The 5,652-nt window shown below is 35.4% G+C and overlaps 1 pseudogene; it reads left to right on the forward strand.

The window, feature by feature from the left end:
- The first annotated feature begins 4,089 nt into the window (after positions 1-4,089).
- Positions 4,090-4,303, forward strand: LOC139031132 (U2 spliceosomal RNA; annotated as a pseudogene).
- The last annotated feature ends 1,349 nt before the right edge of the window (positions 4,304-5,652 follow it).

Raw genomic sequence — 5,652 nt, forward strand, 5'->3', positions numbered from 1 at the left:
TGGATGACAGTATTGAAACATTTCTAGGATAATTTTTCTTTCTTTCTTTCTTTTTTTAACTTGGCTGGGATATCATTGCTTTGCAATGTTTTGTTGGTTTCTGCTGTACAAAGAAGTGAATCAGCTTTATGTGTACATATATCACCTCTTTCTTGGGGTTCCCTCCTATCCTCTCATGCATCTCTTTCATCCAGGTCACCACAAAGAATGGAGCTGAGCTTCCTGTATATAGCAGGATGACTTTTATTTCTAACAATTGAAAATAAAGGCTTTTGAAACCTTATCATGGCACCTACCTCTTGTCACTCTGTCGTGAATCCCCATTGCAGACTCTGTGTGACAAGGCCTGGCCACTGCTTCTGTTCCTACTCACCGGTCTCTTTCCATAGGCTTCCTTGCCTTCTCTCTCTACTTGGGTGCCTCACTCTTTTATTATTTTTTTTGTCCACAGTGGCAATGTATTATTTAGCCTCAAAATCAAGTAAAAGTAAATAAATGCATGAATAAATGAATGAAGTAACACATCAAGTGAAGATATCATCTTTCAAAGAGAAATCCAGATTTCCAGAGGTGACTAAAATGAGTAGATCTCATTATATGATTCGAATGTCCCTTTCCACTAACACATACTTTGGGTAGCAGCAAGAATGGTAACCAGTATGACTACAGCAGGTTTGTTAGGAGAGTAGCAGATGATGAGGTCAGGATGAGATTGAGAACTTTTGATACTAGAAATGTGGTTTACTATTGCAAAAAGTAGTTTCTCTGGAGAGGAAAAAAAAAACAAAACAAAACACTGGGACATTTTGATCAGAGGATATGTAATCAGTTCAGTTCAGTTCAGTCACTCGGTCATGTCCGACTCTTTGCGACCCCATGAATCACAGCACGCCAGGCCTCCCTGTCCATCACCAACTCCCAGAGTTTACTCAAACTCATGCCCATTGAGTCAGTGATGCCATCCAGCCATCTCATTCCTTGTCGTCCCCTTCTCCTCCTGCTCCCAATCCTTCCCAGCATCAGGGTCTTTTCCAATGAGTCAAATCTTCTCATGAGGTGGCCAAAGGATTGGAGTTTCAGCTTCAGCATCAGTCCTTCCAATGAACACCTAGGACTGATCTCCTTTAGGATGGACTGGTTGGATCTCCTTGCAGTCCAAGGGACTCTCAAGAGTCTTCTCCAACACCACAGTTCAAAACCATCAAGTTTTCGGCACTCAGCTTTCTTCACCGTCCAACTCTCACATCCATACATGACCACTGGAAAAACCATAGCCTGGACCAGAAGGACCTTGGTTAGCAAAGAAATGTCTCTGCTTTTTAATATACTGTCTAGGTTGGTCATAACTTTCCTTCCAAGGAGTAAATGTCTTTTAATTTCATGGCTGTAGTCACCATCCACAGTGATTTTGGAGCCCCCAAAAAATAAAGTCTGGTACTGTTTCCACTGTCTGACTTTAAACATTATCTCTGGCCATTGAATTGAAGACAGACTGAAGAGGATCATGAATAGAAGTAAGAAGAGTTATTAGACAGATACCCTAGTAGTTCCAGGTGGCTTGGGACACGTTGATAAAGTCAGCAGAAGTGGGGATGATTCTGGACATATTCAAAGGGATTAATGAGATAACAGTCTCTAACAGAGTCCCTGTGAGTATCAGGTGAAATAAGATGCTTAGAGAATTTAGCACTGCTTGGCAAATAACATGATAGTAGTGACTATGGTTGAGTGCTGTTAAGTCATTATGGACATGGTGAATTTATAATGAAACTAAGGAAGCTTATACTTCAGAACCTTCAGTTATGAAGGTCACTTTTATGGCACTCTTATGTTTACACATTTGTATGATTTTTCTTAAGGAGTTTCCTCAAATTTGTATAAGCTTCAGGCCACAAAATTTGGATTGCTTCAGTAAAAAGAGTAGAATGATAAAAAAAGAAGGAAAAGGAGGAAAAGAGTAATAATTATAAAGCTAATGATTGGGAGAATGAAGTGGAAAACTGTGCATCAGAGTGAAGTTTTTAAAGCCTCAAGTAAGATACATGAATTACAAATGCAAATGTATATATTTTTAGCTTTTCAAACTTATAAAACATAGCTATTTTATAAATAAGGCACTGGAATTAATTAAATGACTTTCCCAAACTCTTGAGAAAGAATATGAATATAAAAAAGCCAGGAAAAGACACAATTGCAAAAATTATAACTGTGTGTCCTTTTTAATAGATGATTCTTCGCTTTGAACTCATTGCCCTTTTTATTTCTGTCTTTAAGATGATTCTTTTTTGTGTACTTAGCCATTTTGCTGTTTTTACTGACATAGTCATCTGTACTTTCCTGAGGGGTTATTTTATACCAGAGTATGACAGCTCCTTTCAAAAGATGTTTAATAAAATTATGACAGTCATTGGTAATTATTTAGCACCTGTGCCTGTCTTGGAATCCAGTGATTTCATAGAATATATATAAATTCTGGATCCTTTAAGTTTTTGCATCATTTAACATTTTAGTGAGAAAAGGGATCATTAAGTCACTTTTAAAGACTTTGGGCAGTCTTCCTTTACTCTTGGACACAGAAAACATAGGGTTAAACCTACAAGGAATTTAACATTTCTTCTTTCTAATATTTTCTGCATTTTGGCTTCTTTGAATCTGCTGAATTAAGGATCAGGGATACAAACATTATCACTGGGAGTTAAATAACTCCTGAAAAATCAATATTAACAATAATCAAAAGGATTTTACACATTTGAAGCAGAGAAATTTAGCTCTGCCTGAAGTTGTAGATTGGTCTTTTATCTAGACTGCATTTGTAGTGAAACACAGAAGTGTGTATTGATGGCTGAGTTTGAATTTTTGGAAAATAATAGCTTGTGCTTACATAAAAATAAATAGCTCATATAATTTTATTCTCATTTATCACAGTGTAAAATGGTGTATATAGTAAATCAAATAATTATTCAAGTATCTAAATAAAAGTGAGTACTGGTAACCAACACTTGTAGCATCTATTGATGCAGGCAGTATTTTTAGTGCTATATATTACTTAAACTTCTCAACAATATGTTGAAGTAAGCAGTATTATTATCTCAATTTGTAGATGAGCAAATTGGGTATATAGAATCTAGCTGTCTGCCCCAAGGTTACATCACTGCCAGGTGTTAGAGACAGAATTCATTTCAGGATGTTTGGTTCCAGAGTCTACACTCTATCCAGCTGTGTGCTATTGTTCACCAAGATGCCTTTCACAGCAGAGCTCAGATGAAATGAAAGTGACAGGTGAAAGTTGCAGATATTCCAGAAGGTTAAAAAAAGAGAGCAAAAGAGAGACAGATATTTACTGTCAGATGGAATCAACTATATTATTATTGAGATGAGAATTAAATAAAGGTAAATATTTGAATGTCAACAGGATTAAATTTGCAATAGTTGTTAAAATGCCACTGTAGTATTATGGGATGATTTTCAATAACATAATACTGGATAATATAACCTCAAAAAAAATTGCTTCCTTACTGTCTTAGTAAAGCTGTGCCCATTTTGAATAATAAGGAAAAAAATAGCTTTTCATAAACAATGTTTTTTTTCTGAATGGTTCTACTCCTTGAAGTATGTTCAGTATAAGTCTAGACTAGAAAGATTGATTAAAATATTCACTGATATATTGCTTTCAAGTGCTGTCTACACATCATAATTTTCTTTGCAGTTTCCTAAACATGATAGATTATTTCCTTATCCATTTGAAGTGTCTTGATCTTTGTCTCAACAGGCGCACAGATTCTGCTATAATTGTGTCTATTCAGAATAGTCCTAGAAACAAGATGGAGGTTCTATTTCTACTCTGTTTTTTTAACAGAACTATAATATTACTAACCTTAACCCTCAAAACCAATATCTATGAAGTAAAGCTGACAGTAGTACGATACCATTAAGATGACAGTATTAAGCGTGGGATAGAATGTGAAATTAGTGTACATGAGAGGACACATTTCTAAGATAGGTAAACATACAGTAAAAGATCCCATAAGAAGCCTGCTTATAATTTAGTATCATTATAGCCTGTGCTCTGTTCTCTCTGTCCATCCTACTATCACTTCTCGGCCTTTTGGCTAAGATCTAGTGAAGTATCTGTTCACCCTACCACCTCTCCTACCTGGTAGTCATTCCATTAGGCCTGGTACTTCTCCTGGCATTTGCATTTTAGACTCACCAAGAATCCTTTTGCATTGTTTCCCAAACTTTACTATGTCATGTTAAATTGATATATGTATGTGTGTATTAACTTATCTTTTGTCCACACCATGCAGAACTTAGTTCGCTAGGTAAGGATTGAAGGATTGCCTTTAAGAGAAAGGGTGGAGACCATTAGACCATTGGGGAATTTTTCAATTGATATTTTAATTCCATAATTTAGACAATACAACATCATCAAATAAAATATGAACATGAATGATATTTTCCCTATGGAAATGAAGTTGATTAGCCAAGAAAGATTAAAGGAATGCAAATAAATTAAAATTTAAAAGGTTTTAAAAAGCCATGGACAACAAAATGTAAATATTGCAAATAAGGGGTAAGCTTTTGAAAGAATCTTGCCTTCAGATACCTGTGCCACTGACAAAATTTTCAGGTTACTTTAAAGAAATGGAAATTTACAGACTTTTTTAGAAAATGTGTTATTGGTGAGGTGTGTAGGAATAATATGTGTTTGAACCCCAATCAGCTGAACCCATATTAAAAAAAAAAATCCCTTTACATCATTAAATAAATGTCTCTGTACTAAAAAAGATATTAACTTTTAAAAATAACTTTTTTTTTCATTTATTTTTATTAGTTGGAGGCTAATTACTTCACAACATTGCAGTGGGTTTTGTCATACATTGACATGAATCAGCCATAGAGTTACATGTATTCCCCATCCCGATCCCCCCTCCTACCTCCCTCTCCACCCGAATGAAGTGAAGTGAAGTGAAAGTGAAAATTTCTCAGTCATGTCCAACTCTTTGTGACCCCATGGACCATACAGTCCATTAAATTCTCCAGGCCAGAATACTGCAGTGGATAGCCTTTCCTTTCTCCAGGGAATCTTCCTAACCCAGGGTCAAACCCAGGTCTCCCGCATTGCAGGTGGATTCTTTACCAGCTGAGCCACCAAGGAAGCCCTTGATGCATAAAAAGTAACATTGCAAGTATTAATTAGAAATTATTACTAATTGCTAATTAGCAATTAGCATTAATTGCATGTAACAAATTACATACTTACAATTTTAGATTAAAATAAGTAAAATCAAATGCTTGAAATAAGTTTATATTGTTATGTCTGATTCCTTTCTTGAAATTCCTTAATTATTTTAGCTAAGAAATGTTCCGTTCTTTGATATTAATTTTATATACCAGTCACTCTCCGAGTGACATGTTTGATTAAGAGGCAGGGCATCAATAGGTAAAGGTGATTCTTTAAAAAATGTGTTTATGCGTATAGTACTAAGATAATCAACCCCTGATGGGAAAATTCTAAATGTGCACATGTTTACTGAGGGGGAAGTTATTGTTCTAACACTAAGAATTGACTACCTTCTCTGCCTCATGAGAAAGGCATCCAATGTAATTAAAAAAAAAAATGTTAGACTAAGCCAAGTCAACAAAATGATA

This window comes from Odocoileus virginianus, chromosome 25 (assembly GCF_023699985.2).
Source record: "Odocoileus virginianus isolate 20LAN1187 ecotype Illinois chromosome 25, Ovbor_1.2, whole genome shotgun sequence".
NCBI lineage: Eukaryota > Metazoa > Chordata > Mammalia > Artiodactyla > Cervidae > Odocoileus > Odocoileus virginianus.